We start from the raw sequence: 17,992 nt of genomic DNA, 5'->3' as shown, positions 1-17,992 counted from the left end.
ACAATTTAGTGTCTGAACAACAACAACAGGCACAGTAAACAAACAAATACATTATGTCGGGGGATGGTAAGAACTATGAAGAAAAATAAGCAGACTAAGGGGATAGTGAGTGTTGTGGCTTTTATTTGTAGGTAGGAAGGTTCAAGAAGGAAGTGACAGCAGAGCAGGTATCTAAGTGAAATGAATGAATGAAGCTTCCCAATAACTAGAAGGGAAGTGGAATGTGAACTTGTCATCATGTGCCACACATCATTCTGTATTCCTTTATATAGATTGCTGCATTTGTCACACAACCTCTGTAAAGTAGATTTTTTTCCCAGGTGTGGAAATTCAGGCTCAGAGAATGTGTGTGTCTTTGAGGTCACACAGCCTATGCTGAAGCTCAGGTTTAGTTGATTCTAGAGCCTCATGATATACCCATGCTAGCATTAGGAATTAATACCAACATTGAAGAGTCCAAGAAGTTCCCTGCAGACCTTTTTTTCCCTGCTTTTTTGCCAGAAAATGGCCTCTGTAAGTCAGAAGTAACACTCTGCTTTGAAATCATATGAATTGGGAGCTATATAAGAAGCAAACAGACCCGAGTTCAAGTCCGGTACTTGTTTGCTTGGTTAGTTCATTGATTTGCTTAGCAGATTTCCTACAAATGTGTTATGTGCCAGCCTCTGTGCTGGGTGTTCGGGTTGTATGTGGACCTAATGTTGGCCTTTGTGTAACTCAGGGCTGTGCAGGCCCCTTGTTTATTTTACAGCAGCTTACTTGTGGAGTTTACTATTACCTACAGTTATAGATGAGCAAAATTAAAATTCAGAGAAATTAAGGGACTTCCTCAAGATCACATGGTCAGAATTTGAATTCTGAGTTTTTCTGTTACCATATTTCAGGCTCTTTCTTCTGCGCTCAGTGTATAGGTGGGTAATTCTGGAAAGTGCTAGGTGTACTCATGGCCATCAGAAGCACGACTCGCAAGTGGGATGGATATAGTCAGCAGCTTAATTTTTTCATTCTTGCTCTCATGTCTGTGAAATCTTGGCAAAGCCACTTATCCCCCCACCCCGAGCCTTGGGTTCTTCATGTACAAGATGAAGGCGTTGTTCTCAGTGGTCTGCCAGGTCCCTTCTGGAGCTCCAGAATGCTGTGATGCTGTGAATTGATACCCCTAAGTGCTCGTCGCTGACTTGGATTCTTCTAGAGTGGCCCAATTGTGGATCATGTGTTTCTTTCAAAGAACTCACTGACATCAAGTGCACCTCTGCAGCCCCACTTGAGTTAATGGCTGCCCTTGTGCATTGTATATAAGTTTTGAAAAATCAGTGAGTTTAACTTGAATTTCCAAAGACATAGGGATCTGTTACATTATATTTTGCAGTATTTTATGTTGGTTAATGGGTGTAATCCAAGAGAAAGTTGACGGACCAAAACCGTCTGCTCCTGCAAACCTCATTTTTTATATACTTTCTTCCCTTTGACAAGGTGGTAAGGTCATGGGGCCCCTTACTGAATTATTCGTTTGGTAGTTTTCCAGATAAAAAATGAATGATCTGTTCTTTATTATGGAAGTTGTGTCATGTGAGAGGATAAAGGCTGATTTAGATGTAAAGAGGACCAAGGTTTTTATTTGGTTTTGGCAGTGACTTCCATATGACTCTGGGCACATCACCCTAGCAGATTGTTGCCTTCTAATTCCTCATTTGTAAAATAAATGACATAATACATAATGATAGCTAGGTCTTTGGTGAAATTAGTAGAGAAAACAAATTAAGTAGTGTGATCTCCTTAGAGGAAAAGCAGCTCTATAAATATAAGATACTAATAATATTTCAGTAGACATACAATTTTCCTTACATACATGATTTTACTTCAGGAGAAAAGGAAGGAGTGAGGAAGGGAACAAGAATGCTGATTACCTACTATATGCTAGGAACCTGTTAGGTGCTTGAGATACACAAAAGAAGTGCAAAAGTCTAACAGTTAAATTTGCACCTTGGTAACATGAAAACCTGGAATGGAGTTCTGATTCTTCTACTTTTTAACTTTGTGACAGTATCAGCTGTCTCTACCTCTCTGAATCTCAGAGAGCTCATCTGTAACGTATTTATAGGGCTTGCCTTTTATAGTTATTGGGAGATTTCAGTGAGATAATGTACGCAAGGCTTTTGAGGTTTAGTAAGCGCTCAGTTAATGCTGACAAAGGTTCCTTCATTCCTTTTCGTAAATAGACAGGCGCATCCCTCCCTTTAAAGGATGGGGAACCTGAGATACTCAGAGGTGAGGCATTGGCTCCAGGTCACACAGCAAACCTGTGAGGAGGAAAACAGCACTCTAAAGCTTATTTTAGGAGTCTGGGGGGTGGGAGGTAATCAAATGCATGAAGTTCCAGGATCGGTTTCTGATGATAACGTTTCAAGTTTAATTCTGTAAAAATGTACCTTCCCAGTTGAATCTGATTCTTCCCCTAATAACAGTCTACCGGTTTGCTTTTCTGCCTTCAGTCTGGATGCCCAGAGCGAAGTTTTATTTTCAGTTGCAACGGATCTCAGCTGGTACCTCACCCTCTACACACTCCTCTGATTCTCATATTCTTATTTAAATGAGTCTGCTGAGTACCTGACTCTTCCTACAATCTGCCTCTGATCCTTTTGGGAAGAAGGCAGAAGATAAATCCTAAAGCAATAACAGGTCAGACTTGGAGCCTGGGTGGTTCCTGTCACCAAGCTTTCTTTTTATGGCCTCTGCAAATGCAGCTGTGTGTGACTGTGTACAAGTTTTCCTCCTGGCTGTCTTCAGTAAGGTGACCTTGGGCCTCACAGGCTCTGTGTTACATCCGTCCCCACTGACAATGTATATGGCTTTTGTTTTCTTCTCTGGCCGGTTTTCTTGCATTTAGAGAAGTCAATCAACTGGATGGATTCTTTGAACATTCCTGTTAATCAAGATTCGCTGAAGTAGTTTCTTCTCTTTTTGTTATTTATGTCATCAAGTTCTGGGTCCTATTTATTAACCACCTGCCCTACAGGTTTAATGCCTGGAGATTCTGTGCTGAATGCCTCAGGGTTTCTCCCTGCATTCTCATAATACCACTCCGGCCTGATAGGAGACCCGAAACTCCCAGGAATCAGTGCCCACTGTCATAGGGCTGCCTAGGATGGAACTCAAGACTGGCTTACTGCCTTTTCCCCTGTTCTTGCCTCCTGGTAGCAGCTTGTTTTGGTGTGTCAGTTTTTCGTTTCTTAATCAGGGACCCTGAAAAGTTTTGAGCAGGAGTTTGTTTTGGTCAGGCCCCTAGCCCATTCACATCTTCTTTATGCCCCCAAACTAACAAACACTCTCTTACTAGTTATTCTACCAAATATTGATGAGAAAACCACACAAAGTAGAATGAAGCTGTTTTGCTTTGAGAGCACTGAGTTCATCTCTGACTTTAAATAAAACTGTTAGGAATCATGAATTCACCGAAGAGATTAAAGTACCTGGGGTCGACTCATTCCCCGGTGAAGCTGCCTCCTTCCTGGACTGTCCTCCTCTTTTATTATTTCTTGTCAGTTTCTGCATTGGTTTTACTTTAAGTAGGATTAAATAGAAAATTAAAACACTTCCATTCTATTCTCCATAGGGGACCACTTCTATTTGTAAATTTTGTTTTGGAGTATAGCCAATCAACAGTGTTGTGATAGAATCTAGAAAGATGGTGCTGATGAGCCCGTTTGCAGGGCAGCGGTGGAGATGCCGACGTAGAGAGCAGCCTGTGGCCACAGCGAGGGGAGAGGGTGGGATGCACTGAGAGAGGAGCCTTGACACATGTGTACTACCACATGTAGAATAGATAGCCAGTGGGAATCTGCTGTATGATGCAGGGAGCTCAAGCCTGGTGCTCTGTGACAACCTGGAGGGATGAGATGGGGTGGGAGCTGGGAGGGGGGTTCAAGAGGGAGGGAGCATATGTAAACCTATGGCTAATTCATTTTGATATATGGCAGAAACCAACACAGTATTGTAAGGCAGTTACCCTCCAAGTAAAAATAAATAAATTAATAATAAAAAAAACAGTGTTTTGATAGTTTCAGGGACTCAGCCATACATATACATGTATCCATTCTCCCCCCTACTCCCCTCACATAGAGCACAACTTTTAGCACCTTGTTCCAGATTTTTCCTATGCAACTTCAGACACATGTCTAAATCTCCTTCTCCATTTTTCTTGTGATGACATGGGATTATGTTATACACACTCTTCTGCACTTTGCTTTTTTAACTGAATGTGCCAGTGCTCCCTGGTGAGAGTTCTTTCTTACTCTTTTTAAGGGTTGCATAGTGTTTGCCGGTTATCTATAGCACTAAATAGTTGCCACTTGTTGAATATCTTGGTTGTTTAAATTGTTTTCCTTTTTGCTAGCAGTGTTGTAATGATCTTCTAAGGATCTTCCTGTTCTTCTGCTAGAGGTGGGCAGTGGTGGATGGGGGGCCGTAACTGGGGGAGATGTGACCAGAATGTGCGGCGCCTTGGTGTAGGTTTTGCTCCTTGATTGTCACAGTGCTTATTTGCACTAGTGTGCTGCATATTGCTGAGCTTCCTGGAGACATGGGCGCTTCAGGGCCAGGCGAACATCTGCAACACACCTGAGTGACCCCTCCAGTGGTCCACAGACCGGAACTTGACGTCAGTCTCTTAGGAAACCCCATTGATATTTCAGTGGCTCTCCTGTCTCACTGCTTGGTGATAATGATACTAAGCAAAGTGACTGCTTAACTGAGTGCAGACTATATTCTAGACCTTATACTACATTATTTAGGTCATTCTGTTATTTCCTATTTTTTTGGTACATGAGCTAAATAAGCCCAAGAGAGGTTGAATAACTTGTTCAAGTTCATCTAGCTAATAAAGATAGAGCTGTGCAGGATTTAAATACGGGTCTGCTTGATTTCAAAGTCTATTCTTAACATCTGTGGACCTCTGAGAGCACTTTTTCTTTTTGTAATAAGGGGCAGCAATTAGTATTTTAAAGTTTAATTATATACCAGCCCACACCATGTGGAGCATAATTGCCAGAGCTCAAACCAGGATGCATAATCTAAAAGTGAATTTGTACACCACTTTTTGGTGTGGAGGCAGTCTGGAATATAAACAATTTGGGGATTTTTTTTTTTTTTAGTCAACTATGTTGAGGTATATCTTTCATACAAAAAAATGGACCCATTTCAAGTGTACATGATAATGAATTTTGACAAATGTATGTGTCCCTGTAACCACTATCTTAGTCAACCTATAGACCAGCTCAGTCATCCTGAAAGTTCCCAGTGCCCCTTTGCGAGTCAGTCCCTATCCTCCTCTGGCACCAGGTGACCTCTTAACTGCCCTTGTGATCATATAAAATCGTTATGCTGAAATATGAAACTTATAGGATATTTATAAATTTATTCAGCAGATATTTATTGAGCACCTACTATGTGTCAGGCATAGTTCTAGACATGAAGGTTTACAGCAGTGAGCAAGCCAGACACAACCTCTGCCTTTGTGGAACCTCTATTGGGTTCTGTCCCAGGGTTGGGAAGATCTCCTGGAGAAGGGAAAGGCTACCCACTCCAGTAGTCTGGCCTGGAGAATTCCATGGAATGTATAGTCCATGGTTGCAAAGAGTTGGACACAATTGAGTGACTTTCACTTTTCACTGAGAAAATGGACAGTAACACACACATACAATGTGTGTGTCAGCTGGCCACATTTTTCTTTCTGTGGAGAAAAATAAAGCAATGAAAAGCAATAAAGGACATTATAGATGGTGGTAGTGGGCTGGTGCAGTTTTAAGTGGTGTATTCACTGAAGGCTTCAGGGGAAAGGTGATAATTTAGCAGAGAACTGAGGACATGAGCGAGCAGACTATGCTTATATTCAGCACTAAGGCAGAGGAAGCAGCAAGTGCAAAGACCTTGAGGTGGGCGTAAGATAGTAAGAGTGCTCAGTGGTGGTAGCAGAACACGGGAGGGGACGGAGCTGAGACCAGAGTGAAGTGGGGAGGCCAGACTAGTCAGTGTTCTCCAGAGAAGCAGAACCAAAGGGTATATATATAAAGAGACTTATTATAAAGAATTGGCCCATGCGATTATCTGCAGTCTTGGGAGACAGAGGCTCCGGAGAGCTGACAGTGTGGTTCCCAGTCTGAAGGCCCAGGGGCTGGAGACCCAGGAAGTGCTGACGTTTCAGTGTGAGTCAAAGGCGGGGGAAAAAACCGTTGTTGCAGTTGGAAGGCAGTTGGGCAGAAGGAATTCCTTCTTATTTAGGGGAATTCTGTGTTATTTTTGTTTTTTGCAGGTCTTCAAGTGACTGAGTAAGGCCCACCCACATTAGGAAGGGTAGTCAGCTTTACTCAGTCTAAAGATTTGAATGTTCCACTCGTCCAGGACATTCTCAGAGAAACACCCAGCATAATGTTTGACCAACTATCTGGGACCACTGTGGTGCAAAAAATTAACCATCTGCTGTATACCTGAAACTAATAAGAGCATTGTAAATCAACTATACCCCAATAAAAATTAAAATAAATAAATAAAATTAGCCATCATAGTTCTTGTAGACCCTTATAAAGATTTTGGTTTCTGTTTGGAGTGAAATGGGAAGTCATTGGAGGGTTTTGAGCTAGGGAGGGACATGATCTGACTTAGGTTTTGAAAGGATCGTTCTGGCTGCCATTTTGAGAATTACACTGTCTCAAGGTGAGGGTGAAAGCAGGGACCAGTTGGGAGCTATTGTAGTAATCCCGGTGTGGTTCCTGGACTAGTATGGCAGTGGGATTGGTTAGAAGTGGTTGGTTTCTGGGTATATTTTAAGGAAAAGCTACCAGGATTTGTTGACAGCTTGGTTGTAAATTTGGAAGAAAGGACTCAAAGATGACTTCAAGGTTTTTGACCTGAGCAACTGGAAGGACAGAGTTGCCGTTTACTGAGATAGGGCAGATGTGGGAGGACAGACTGGGTGTGACAGAAGACGAGGTTTTATCCTGTGTTTAGTTTGCGATACTAATAGACATCCAAGTGGAGAGGTCAAGTAGGATGTTAGGTATGTAAGTTGAGAGTTCAGACAATGGGTGTGGCTCGAGAGAGAAATCTGGGAGGCATGAACATGTAGAAGAAGCCATGAGATTAAATGAGATTATTTTAGAGAATAAATGTAGATAGTGAAGAGAAGTGTTTGGAAACAGCCCTGGACAGTCCACATCAAGGTTTGTGGGTCAAGATGGTGAGGAGGAACCAGCCAAAGAGACAGAATAAGTGACCAGAGAATTCTGGAAGAGTGTGGGATCCTGGAAACCAAAGGAAGTGTCTTCGAGGAAGGACGCATCAGCTGCACTGGATGTTGCTGATGGATCTCGGAAGAGAAAGCCTGAGAATCAGTCGCTGGATTTCGCAACGTGATTTATTGATCAGTTAATCTCTGGGTATAACGGAAAAGAAGCACAAGGGGTTTGGGCTTAGACAGACGTAGGTTTGAGTTCCTGTTCTGTCATTCTCTGGGTTTATCTGCTTGGGTCCTCTGAAAGCAGACACCAGGACAGAATTACATGTGCGAGAAATTTATGGGCAGAATCCTGTGAAAGACACAGGGTGCAGGTCTGCCAGTGGTGAAGAATGGAGAAAAGGAGGATTGCGTAGAAGATGACACTGCAGTGCATTTCTGAGGACTTCTGCCGGACTGATGGGCTGTTCCTGGGCGAAGGTTGCCCGTTAAAGGAGACTCTCTCCCATTGGCCGACAGTGCCCCTGAAGCGTGCCCACTGTAGTGATCTTGGGCAAGTCATTTAATTGTTGGAAGCTTCAGCCTCCTTATTTGTAGAACGGGCATCATTTCTATGATTTTTTAAAGAGTAATGGGATATTATATGGAATATTATGTGTCATAAACTTTAATTCCCTTTTCTTATACTATTTGTTATTATCTAATTCTCCTGGTTAAGGAGTTATTGAAAACATTCTTTTCTGATTATTTGGGAGCAAAACCAACGATACTTTCTTTCTGTTTGCTGATTACTCTTTTAGTCTTTGTCTCTTTCCCTTTCTTCCTCACTAACCCCCTCCCCCAGACCCATGTTCTTTTTTTTTTTTTCTGTCTTTTCCTCCATTTTTAGGGGTGGGAGGAGTTGAATCATTATGTTGTAATTATCTTGAAATTTAAGTTGCTCAGGAACACTGTAGTTTGATTGTTAATGAGCACTTGGTTTGTTCTTTGAATATGAATTATGGTGAACAAGACCTCCTGGAAGGTATATCCAAAAGAAGAAAATCCAATGACTAGTCCTGCCTGTGGTATGAGACTTGCTTAGTGTTTCTAGAAAGGCCAAGGGGCTTTGACTCTTCTTGACAGCCCCTGCCCACTGAACTGCTTCCCAAGTCCTCACAGTTGGCTTCTCCTTTTCCTCCTGACCTTGACAGCAGTGATAGACCTTATGCCTAGGCCAGGCTCCTCCCTCAGACTTTATCCCAAGGTGACAGCATGGAGGAGAATTCTCCTTGCGACTGGACCAGGCAGTTTCACCAGGTAACAGTTAAAAGCGCTGGGTTGTGGTTCTCCTAGCCTGGATTTTCTTTCTGAAGTGTTTGGTTTTTTTTTTTTTTTTTTTTTTTGCAGCTTATGCTGATATACAGTCTCTCATGGATGATTCCCAAGTTTTTGTAGGGAGAGCAAGGTCATAAGGCAGGGAGGCAGGGTCCCCAGGCTGAGTTAATAGGAGTAACTGCTGTGTATCCAGGGAGAGTGGAATTGATATCTGGAGGAGCCAAGGTCAGAACAACTTAAAGAAGAGAATCAGTAAAATGAGTTGTGTGACTGTAGGCTAGTTATTTCAACTCGTTGAATCTCAATTTCTTCATCTGTAAAATGGGGTAGTAGCAAAATTTACTTTTCTGGAGGGGTATTGGGAGAAACTCTTGTGAAGGATAAAGGGGAGAAGGAGCAGGTAGACAAGGAGAGCCTTTAGCTCATGATGCAGGTCTGATACCAGTGAAGAAAGGAAAGAAATCCACTCAATGAGAAATAAATGTAATTTTTAAAATCGTTGTTATCAAGTTAACTGCTGTTACTAAGTGTTCCCATGACCTCTTCTGTGTGGTGGCTATTAACTGTTATGGGGGGGGCCAGTACTGCTGTCCCCCAGCTGAGGAGACCAAGGCATGCTGTCTGCCCCTGAGCCTTCCACCTGGGAGACAAGTACTGTCCAGTGATGAGAACCAGGTAGGCATGCAGCATTTTTAACAGCTTTATTGCAGTCTAATTCACCCACATAGAGTGTATACTACAGAGATTTTTAGTATAGTCAGAGTTACGCAAGCTTCACCACATTCATTTTAGGACATTTTCATCACCTCACAAAGATACCCTAAGCCTAATCACTTCCTACTTTATCCCACATCACCCTCATAAGGATTGCTCTAGGCAACTACTAGTCTATCTCTATAGATTTCCCTATTCTGAATGTTTCATATGAATGAATTCACACAGTATGTGGTCTCTTCTGACTGGCTTTTTTCACTTGCATAATATTTTCAAGGTTCATCCTTGTTGTAGCACGTATCAGTGCTTCATTCTTTTTTATTGCCAAATAATATTCCACTGAGTGGATATGCCACATGTTATTTTTCCATTCACAGGCTGAGGAATATTTGAGTTGTTTCCACTTTTTGGCTATTATGAATAATGCTGCTGTGAGCGTGCTTTTAGTTCTCTTGGGTATAAACATGAGTGGAATTGCTAGAGTCATAACTTTAGCAATTGCTAAAGTAATAACTGTTTAACTTTTTGACGATCTGCCAAACTTTTCCACAGGGACTGCACATTTCACATTCTTCTCAGTAATATTGAAGGACTCTAATTGCTCCATCTCTTTGCCAGTACTTGTTGTTGTTGTCATTGTTATTATTACCATCTAAGTGGGTAGGAAGTGATGTCTCATTGTAGTTTTGACTTGCATTTCCCTGATGTTAGTGATGTTGAGTATCTTTTTGTGTGCCTGTTTGTCATTTGTACATCTTTAGAAAAACGTCTATTCAGGTCTTATGCTCATTTTTAAATTGTGTTTGTACTTTTATGTTGAGGTGTAGGAAATCTTTATATGTTCTGAATACTAGACTTTTATTAGATATATGACTTTCATCTCTTTAATTATAAAAATAGTACACGTTAATGTAAAGATTCAAATCCTAAGAAAAGTAAAAAGTTCTTTTATTGCTTCTCAAGTATTCTTCCCTGAAGTAACTTGTTGGTAAGTTTAATATATATCGTACCAGATTTTAAAAGGTGCACACACACACACATATTTAGTTTACATGAGTGAGATTAAGTTTCTGCCATCTTCAGTGCCACAACTTGCTTATTTATTTATTTTCAGCTCAAGAGAACCTTCTGTACATCTTTTCATGGTGATCTCATTGTTTCTGTGCGTTCATCATCAGAAACACCACCTTGAGATGGGTGTAACACAGATGAGGAAACTGGGGATCAGAAAGTTACGTAACTTGCTCAGGGTCACAGATCAGTAAGCAGCAGGGTCATGGCTCACATCGAGTCTGTCTCCATGGCCCTGTTCTTGCCACGCTATCGCCTTGCTTTCCGGGCTGCTGACCAGGACCCTCCTCCCTCCTCCTCGCTCTGCAGCCCCTCTCTCTAGCTGCTGTATCGCTCTGTGAATCTTGAACCAGGGATAGTGTGTCTCACATGCACATTCTTGGACATATTGCTAATACCCTTTTCTCACACAGCTCACACACATACAGACCTTTAGTGATGGTGAAAGAAAAGAAAATCAGAAGAGACCGCCTGAATGACCTCACTTGGGCGGGAGCAGCCATCAGCTACACTTGAGCAACTGCAGCTGCTTCCCTGGCCCTTTTTGTGCCCACCGCCTGCTCGCATTGCTGCTCTGCAGGGTCGCTCATTTCTTTATTCGACTGGTGGACGTCCAGTCCACTGTTTGTCTCCCCTTCCAGGCCTGGCGAGCCTCCGTGCAGTTATAGAATGCGCCCGTTCTCCTCACCCAGCCTGTGGCTCTTTAGGAGCGCCTTCTACTATTCAGACCGCAAGTGTGTGGAATGGGAGCTCCCTCCCTGCACAGATGTTCCGTTTGAAACACATAAGAAAGTGCAGTCGGGAATCGAGCGGAGCATGCGCTGAGCAGAAAGCGCCATCAACACCTGTGCAGAAGCTGCGCCTGAAAGGACAGGTTCCTTCTCCCCCGCCCCTCTGTTGTCCACTCTTTGTGTCCTGCGCCTGCTGACAAGACCCGGCAGTTGGCCGCCTGAGGTCAGATCACCGTTCCATGGCCGACCTCTAGGGACGCCCTCCTCCTTTCTCCCCACTGTGTTTGGGCTCATAGAGGAGCTGGAGGAGTAGCAGTGAACTCCGTCTAAGCAGGTCTTGGTGAAGGAGTGTCCGCGTCACTGCTGCTGGTAAGAAGAGTGGCTTAGGTTTGTCTAGCACCAGCAGGGGGGCCTGGGATTCATGAGTGAGGCTGCACTGGGCTCAGATCCCAGGTCTTCCAGGAACCTGTGTGGCCTTGGGCAGGTTACTTGATCTGTCTGAGCCTCTGTTTTTCTAATCTTCAGAAACCAGGTAATAAGACCAGTAATATCACAGGAATGATGCAAAAGTTCACTCAGTGAGTGTCCCCTCACGCGTCCCCTCAGAGCCTGGCACGTGGAAAGAGCGCGGCAAGTGTTTGTCACTGTTACTCTGATAGAAGGGGAGCAGATGGGCTGCAGCCAGAGGGCGCGGCAGTTATGGGTGAGCCCTTACTGTCCTCACGGTAAGGCTCCGCCTTCTCTCCCGGTCCTGCTTTCTTTTCTTCGTAGCACCTAAGTGTCGGCTTACAGAGTTGCAGGTGCCCTCTCTCTCCTTCACTCCAGTGTGACTTAGGGGTGCTTCATCTGTTCTGTCCCTTGCTATATCCCTAGCTCGGGGACAGGACCTAGGATGTAGTAAGGACAGTAATGGCCCAGGGTGCCCGCTGCTGTGCCCGGTGCTATTTGTATATGAACTACGATATTCATAACAGTCTTCAGAGGTAGGAGTGTTATTTCCCCTATTCACGCCTGAGGATGCCGGGTCACAGGGGAAGGGAGTTGTGTGTGCCCAGTGTCACATGGTGAGTGAGGGGAAGGACGGGCGTCTTTCTTAGACCCTGGACCTGTAGCCACTTGCTCTGATCTCTCAGTGGGAAACTTCACTGTTATTTTTATTACTAATCTGACAAACAGCTTTTAAAACCGTTAGTACCCATGTATGCAGAATTCTTCAACCATCATCTCTCATTTGGTCCTGACTGTGGAAGAAGAAGAGTAACATTTTTATTACTCCTCCCACCCCACCCCCATTTACAGGTAAGAAAACAACAGATAGTGTTTATTGGGCATGTCCCCGTGCCCAGCACATTTAGTAACTCTCTTAATCCTTGCAACAATCTCATTAACTTAGTAGTATTATACACATTTGACAGCTGAGAACACTGAGGCAAAGAAGTGAAATGACTTGCCCAGGGCCATATGACTAGTGATAGATCTGGAGCCTCAAATTCTGGTTGTGTGGCTTCAGAGACTGTTTTTGTGAATGCTTCCTTGTGATCTGGGGAGGAAAAGCTAATCGTACACAGCTACCCAGCCTTGAAGTGGCAGAGCTTGAGGTGGATATCAGTCAGCCTTGGCCACCACAGCTGTGTTATCCTGTACATGAGAGCAGAAGGGAGAGTTACCTCCTTGAATCCCTGGACTTGGGTTTCCAACCTTTGGGTGACAGGGAAGGAAAAAAACGAGTGACTGCATCTTGATCACTCAGCTGGGAATGTGGAGCTGTGCCCCTGACCTCAACTTCCTCCCTCTTTTCATCGTGCTGGGCTGTATTTCAAGGTGGCATATCTGCTTAGCCAAGCCTCGGTCACAGGACAGACCTTTGAAAGCAGGTGCCTAGTTATATTTCCCCAGAGAAAATCGATGGTACTGCTGATGGTAGAAGTCCTTCCAAAGTGTGTGTATGATTTTCTTTGGGCTAGAAGGACACTTTATGAGACACATTAGTGCCTGTTAGACTGGCTGGTGAGCTGTGGGTGGGGTGCAGTATGCATTGGGGGCTGCCTAGGAGAGAGGGGAGGGAGAATCGTGTCCCTAGGAGTGTAGGAAGTCTGGCAGTACTACACAAACAAAAACATTTCCTTCAGGGCCAGCAGCCCCATGGCATCGGGCAGCGCCCACCAGCGAACAATAAAACAGGGCCTGCGACTGCTGCTGATTGCAGGCCGATGCTGCTGTGTGGGGAGGCAGCCCATCGCGGAGGCGGGCATCAGGGGTTCTCTCTGGAGCCATCAGAGATGTGTTTACGTGGGCTGTTTGTTCCCTGGAAGTGCGTCTCCCTTCTTCTCCCTTAGCCTGTCCCGTGCTTCTCTGACGCCCAGCTCCCGTCTCCCGCGGCCCCCAGGCCCACTCTCCTCTCTTCCCATCCTGCCCCCCGGCAGCTCACTCACCAGCTGCTCAGTGACTCAATCCTCTCTGACCGCTTTCTCCCCGACTGCGCACATCCTGTGGTCCCGCAGCCTCGGAGATTCTGCAGTTGGAATAGGAAAGCGGCTGCGCTGCGTGCGCTGGAGCGTGTGCACACCGGCGGTGTGCTGAGCCCGTGCCACCGTCAACTCATGTGCTCCTTGCTCCCGTCCTCTTAGTAATATTCTTACTCCTCCCCTACATGCGAGGAGACTGGGTCTAGAGAACTCCAACAGCATGCTCACGGTTCTGAAGCTAACAAGTGGCAAAGCAGGGATGCCAGCTTAGGTCTTCCTGGCTCTGAAGCACATCCTTTCTCCCTTTTTAAGTCCCCTCTAAGTGACCAAGGAGCCTTTTGAAGTCTGACGTCTTATAACTGGTTTTTACCACAGTTGCCACGCTGAGCATAGCTCCCTCTGCTGTACCCCTGGTGAGTGTCTTTGCACATGTCCCGTTCTCGTTGAAGGCATAGGAAGTATCATTTCAGTATCTGCTGTGTGAGTTGCTGGCAGGGCATGCCTCTCAGCTTATTGTTCATGGGAACACACTCAAGGAGTTCTGCAGGAAGGCCCCCATCCAGGATGTTCCTGGAAGACCCGCCTGGTGGGGTTTGTACAAACAAAGTGTGACCCTGCCAGCTCAGCTGAAGCCCTGCCGTAAGTCGGGAGGATCTCTGACCCCAGCGGAAAAGGCTGCTCTCTTCATCACTCACCCGGGAGGCTGCTGCTTCTGGGCAGACTCTTGCCTTACGCTTAGACTGGTTGGTACCTTGGTTTCTGCACAAATCCAAGTCTGATCTCACTTCTGCTTCGCTCAGACATCTGTGATATTCTCTGTTGGTCTTAGAAGCAGTCTTCTCTCTCTCTCTTTTTTTTTTTTGTGGTGAGATATACATAGGACTCCCCTATAGCTCAAGTGGTGAAGAATCTGCCTACAATGCAGGAGACCAGGGTTCAATCCCTGGGTCGGGAAGATCCTCTGGAGAAGGGAATGGCAATCCACTCCAGTATTCTTGCCTTAAAAATATGCCGTTTCACAGATCGCCAGTCCAGTTTGGATGCATGAGACAAGTGCTCGGGGCTAGTGCACTGGGATGACCCAGAGGGATGGGATGGGGAGGGAGGTGGGAGGGGGGTCCAGGATGGGGAACACAAGTAAATCCATGGCTGATTCATGTCAATGTATGGCAAAAACCACTACAATATTGTAAAGTAATTAGCCTCCAACTAATAAAAATAAATGGAAAAAAAATCTGCTGTTTCGGTTATTTTTAAATGTACAGCTCAGTGATATTAAGTACATTTACACTATTGTACAATCTCCAGAACTCTTTTCATCTTGTGAAACTGAAACTCTGTACCCATTGAAAGCAATAGTCCCCATTCCCAGATCCCCCAGGTCCCTGGTAATCTCTGTGTTACTTCCTGTGTCTGTGAATTTAACTATACTAGGTACATCATATAAGTAGAATCATATAATATTTGTTCTGTTGAGTCTAGCTTATTTCATTTAGCATGATCTTTTAAAGGTTTATACATGTTGTAGCAGAATTCTCTTGCCTTTTTAAGGCTGAATCATATTCCACTGTGTGTATCTACCCAGTGTACATGTCCATTCATCCATCAGTGGATCTGCTGAGCCAGAATGCGGCATTGAAGGGCCTGTGTGCTAGTCTTGCCCTTGCCAGGCCCACCAGCCTCCTCTCTGGTGTAGTCCTTCTCCTCTGCTTTCTGTGCTGCAGCGACACTGCCTTTTTTCAGTTCCCCAAGAGCGGGACCCTCCTCACCTGGAAAAAGGCCTTTATTTTACCTGGACCGTTTGCTCTGGTGGGAATGACCTTCGCCTAGCTTCTCCACTCTTACTCATCTGAACTTAAATATCCCTTAACATAAATATCTTCACATTTTCTTCTGGAGTCCCACGGGAGAGTATGGTCGGCCTCCTGCTTATTATTTTCATAGAGCTCTTCATGTCTTTATCATGGTTCTTACCACTGTAACTTATTGATTAACTGTGTATGTGTTTGTTTAATGCCTGCCTTCCTTGCCAGACTGTAAATCCACTCTGACTTAGTGGATGGAACACAACAGGTGCCCGGTAAATAGATGCTGAATGAAACTGTAAACTAAGTGAATGAATGAATACCAGAAAAAGAAATGTTAAATTACTAATCAGATCTCAAAAAAATCATCTTGCTGGAGCCTCGATTATTTGCCCTGTCATTTCTCATTTGGTAAAAACTTGAATAAATTCTTCATTATTTGAAGATACCTCTGTAGTTACCATCTGGCTTCCCATGGGAGCTCAGTGGTAAAGACTTCAACTGCCAATGCAGGAGATGCAGGTTCCATCCCTGGGTTGGGAAGATCCTCTGGAGGAGTAAATGGCAACCCTCTCCAGTATTCTTGCCTAGAAAATCCCATGGACAGAGATGCCTGGTGGGTGGTAGTCCATGGGGTCACAAAAAGTCAGACATGACTGAGCATGCACATACACACTATAGTTACCAAACATGAACAACAGTAGCCACAAAGGCAGCTTACGTTGTCTGATTGTTTATTTCCTACCATGCTTTGTACTGTTCACTTTCCATATATTATCTCATCTTATCCTCACCAGCACTCTGAAAGGTAGAGGCTGGGGCTTTCTGTTTGTTTATTTTCAGTCCCTATTTCCAGATGAGAGGACCAGGGCTCAGAGAGTTTAAATCACTTGCCTAAGGTTACTCAGCCTGTACATGGCAGGTGCAGAAGTGGAGGGGTGTCAGGGTGGGATGGAGCACCTTCCTCTCTGCTAGCGCCCTTCCCCTCATTAACAGAGAGAACTCAGTTTCTCTCTCTTATATAAATGGGATGTCTGCCTTGGTTTTCTTTGAATCAGAGTTTTATGGCTAAAGAAGAATGTGAAAACCTCAGGTCTTCAGAACGAATTTGCTGCCCCTTTTTCAGCCTCACGCCTTCCTGCCAGCATATCTCCTACCATGCTTCTGCCTGGAGCGGCCTGTCCTTTATTCTGCAGCCAGTGAGTCACTATGCATCTCTAGGGCGCTTCCCAAACCTCACAGCAGAACGAGCTGTGCGCTCCACGTCCTCCTTCCTCCTGCAGAAAGCCTGTCCCTCCGTCCCAGCAGTGCTCTTCCTCAGCAGTGGTTGATGAGTCTGTCTGCGCTGCTGGGCTGAGCCTATGGAGAAGTTGGACCAGGCCTCCCTCGTCTCTGGCGCTCCTCAGCCCGGCCCGGGATCTGGCAGTGAACACTGGGGCTCCCGCCAATGCTTGATGAGTGAATGCAGGCCAAGTGCAGAGCGGGTGCTCAGAACCAACCGGCTGAGCCCAGAGCCTGAAATACAACTAGCCTGAGCTCACAGAACCCCGTGAATGCGAGATGGAGATGATCAGATGTATTAATCACTGGTTTGGAAAGGCATTACAATATTTCCATAATAGAGTATGTTTCTTTTCTAAAACAGATGTGCCCTCGTTGTTTCATGAGGAAGTAATTAAGTGTGTTTGATTAAAACATTCATAGACGCTATCATTTATTCAAGGCTACTACTATATGCTGCTGTCTTTACTGGTACTTTATATACATCGTGTGTGCTTCTCCCAACCCCCCGGACAAGGTGTTTTCATTATCTTCACTTCAGAGATGAAGAAACTGAGGTGGAGAGAGATTAAGTAGCTTGCCTGAGGACAGTCAGCTTCTGAGTGATAGATACAGGAATAAAACAGGTCTGACTGTACTTCAGAATCGAGCCTTTCCATTACCCTGACTGCTTCCAATCTTGTATTTTGGATTCGTTCAGCTCAGCGTCACCCTGAACCAGCATGCAGATGCCTTGCTTCCTCTCAGCACTTCTCTGCCTGGCATCCCCTCCCTCTCCTCCCTTCTCCCCCGGACCCTGACTGTACCCCCCCACACAACCTCACTGTACACCCCCACACCCTTCCTGTACCCCCCACCCTCACTGTACCCCCCCACTTTCTTAGATTATTGCCTCTGTATTTGCATCTGAAACTGACATATTTTTGTCAATGTCAATAATTAAATACTACAACATGTGGAAACTGGTGTCAATAGTGTCATAGTGTCACATTTTCATTGATAAATATAAAAAATACTTTATTAAGGCCAAATTACATATATTATGATTTTGTTTTCTTTATGTAGCCATTTACTCTCAAGATTTTTTGAGTCCCAATGTGTATAATTTTGAACATGTGATTTTTTTTTCTCCATGTAAAATATAACAGTGTAGTAAAATACATTTTTTTATTTTTTTGAAGATTGTCTAAAAAGCAAGCTATTTCAAATTATATATGAAATGTTAGATTGAAATACTTCTCTGTAAAGAAGTTTAAGAGGTTTCTTACAGACTTAGATTCATTTATTTTCTGCCCCTCCTAGTGTTTCAGCAGGATTAAGTTTTTTGAATCAGCGGATCAAGTTTTAATTTTCCTGTTCCTTCCTTATACTGACATATGC

The 17,992-nt window shown here is 44.4% G+C and overlaps 1 protein-coding gene across 5 annotated transcripts in view; it reads left to right on the top strand.

Moving 5' to 3' along the window:
• Positions 1-17,992, top strand: part of MRRF (mitochondrial ribosome recycling factor) — a 58,038-nt gene that overhangs the window by 24,262 nt on the left and 15,784 nt on the right. The window lies entirely within an intron of this gene.

This window comes from Muntiacus reevesi, chromosome 3 (genome assembly GCF_963930625.1).
Source record: "Muntiacus reevesi chromosome 3, mMunRee1.1, whole genome shotgun sequence".
NCBI classification, from domain to species: domain Eukaryota; kingdom Metazoa; phylum Chordata; class Mammalia; order Artiodactyla; family Cervidae; genus Muntiacus; species Muntiacus reevesi.
This window is presented reverse-complemented; position numbering and strand designations above follow the sequence as displayed.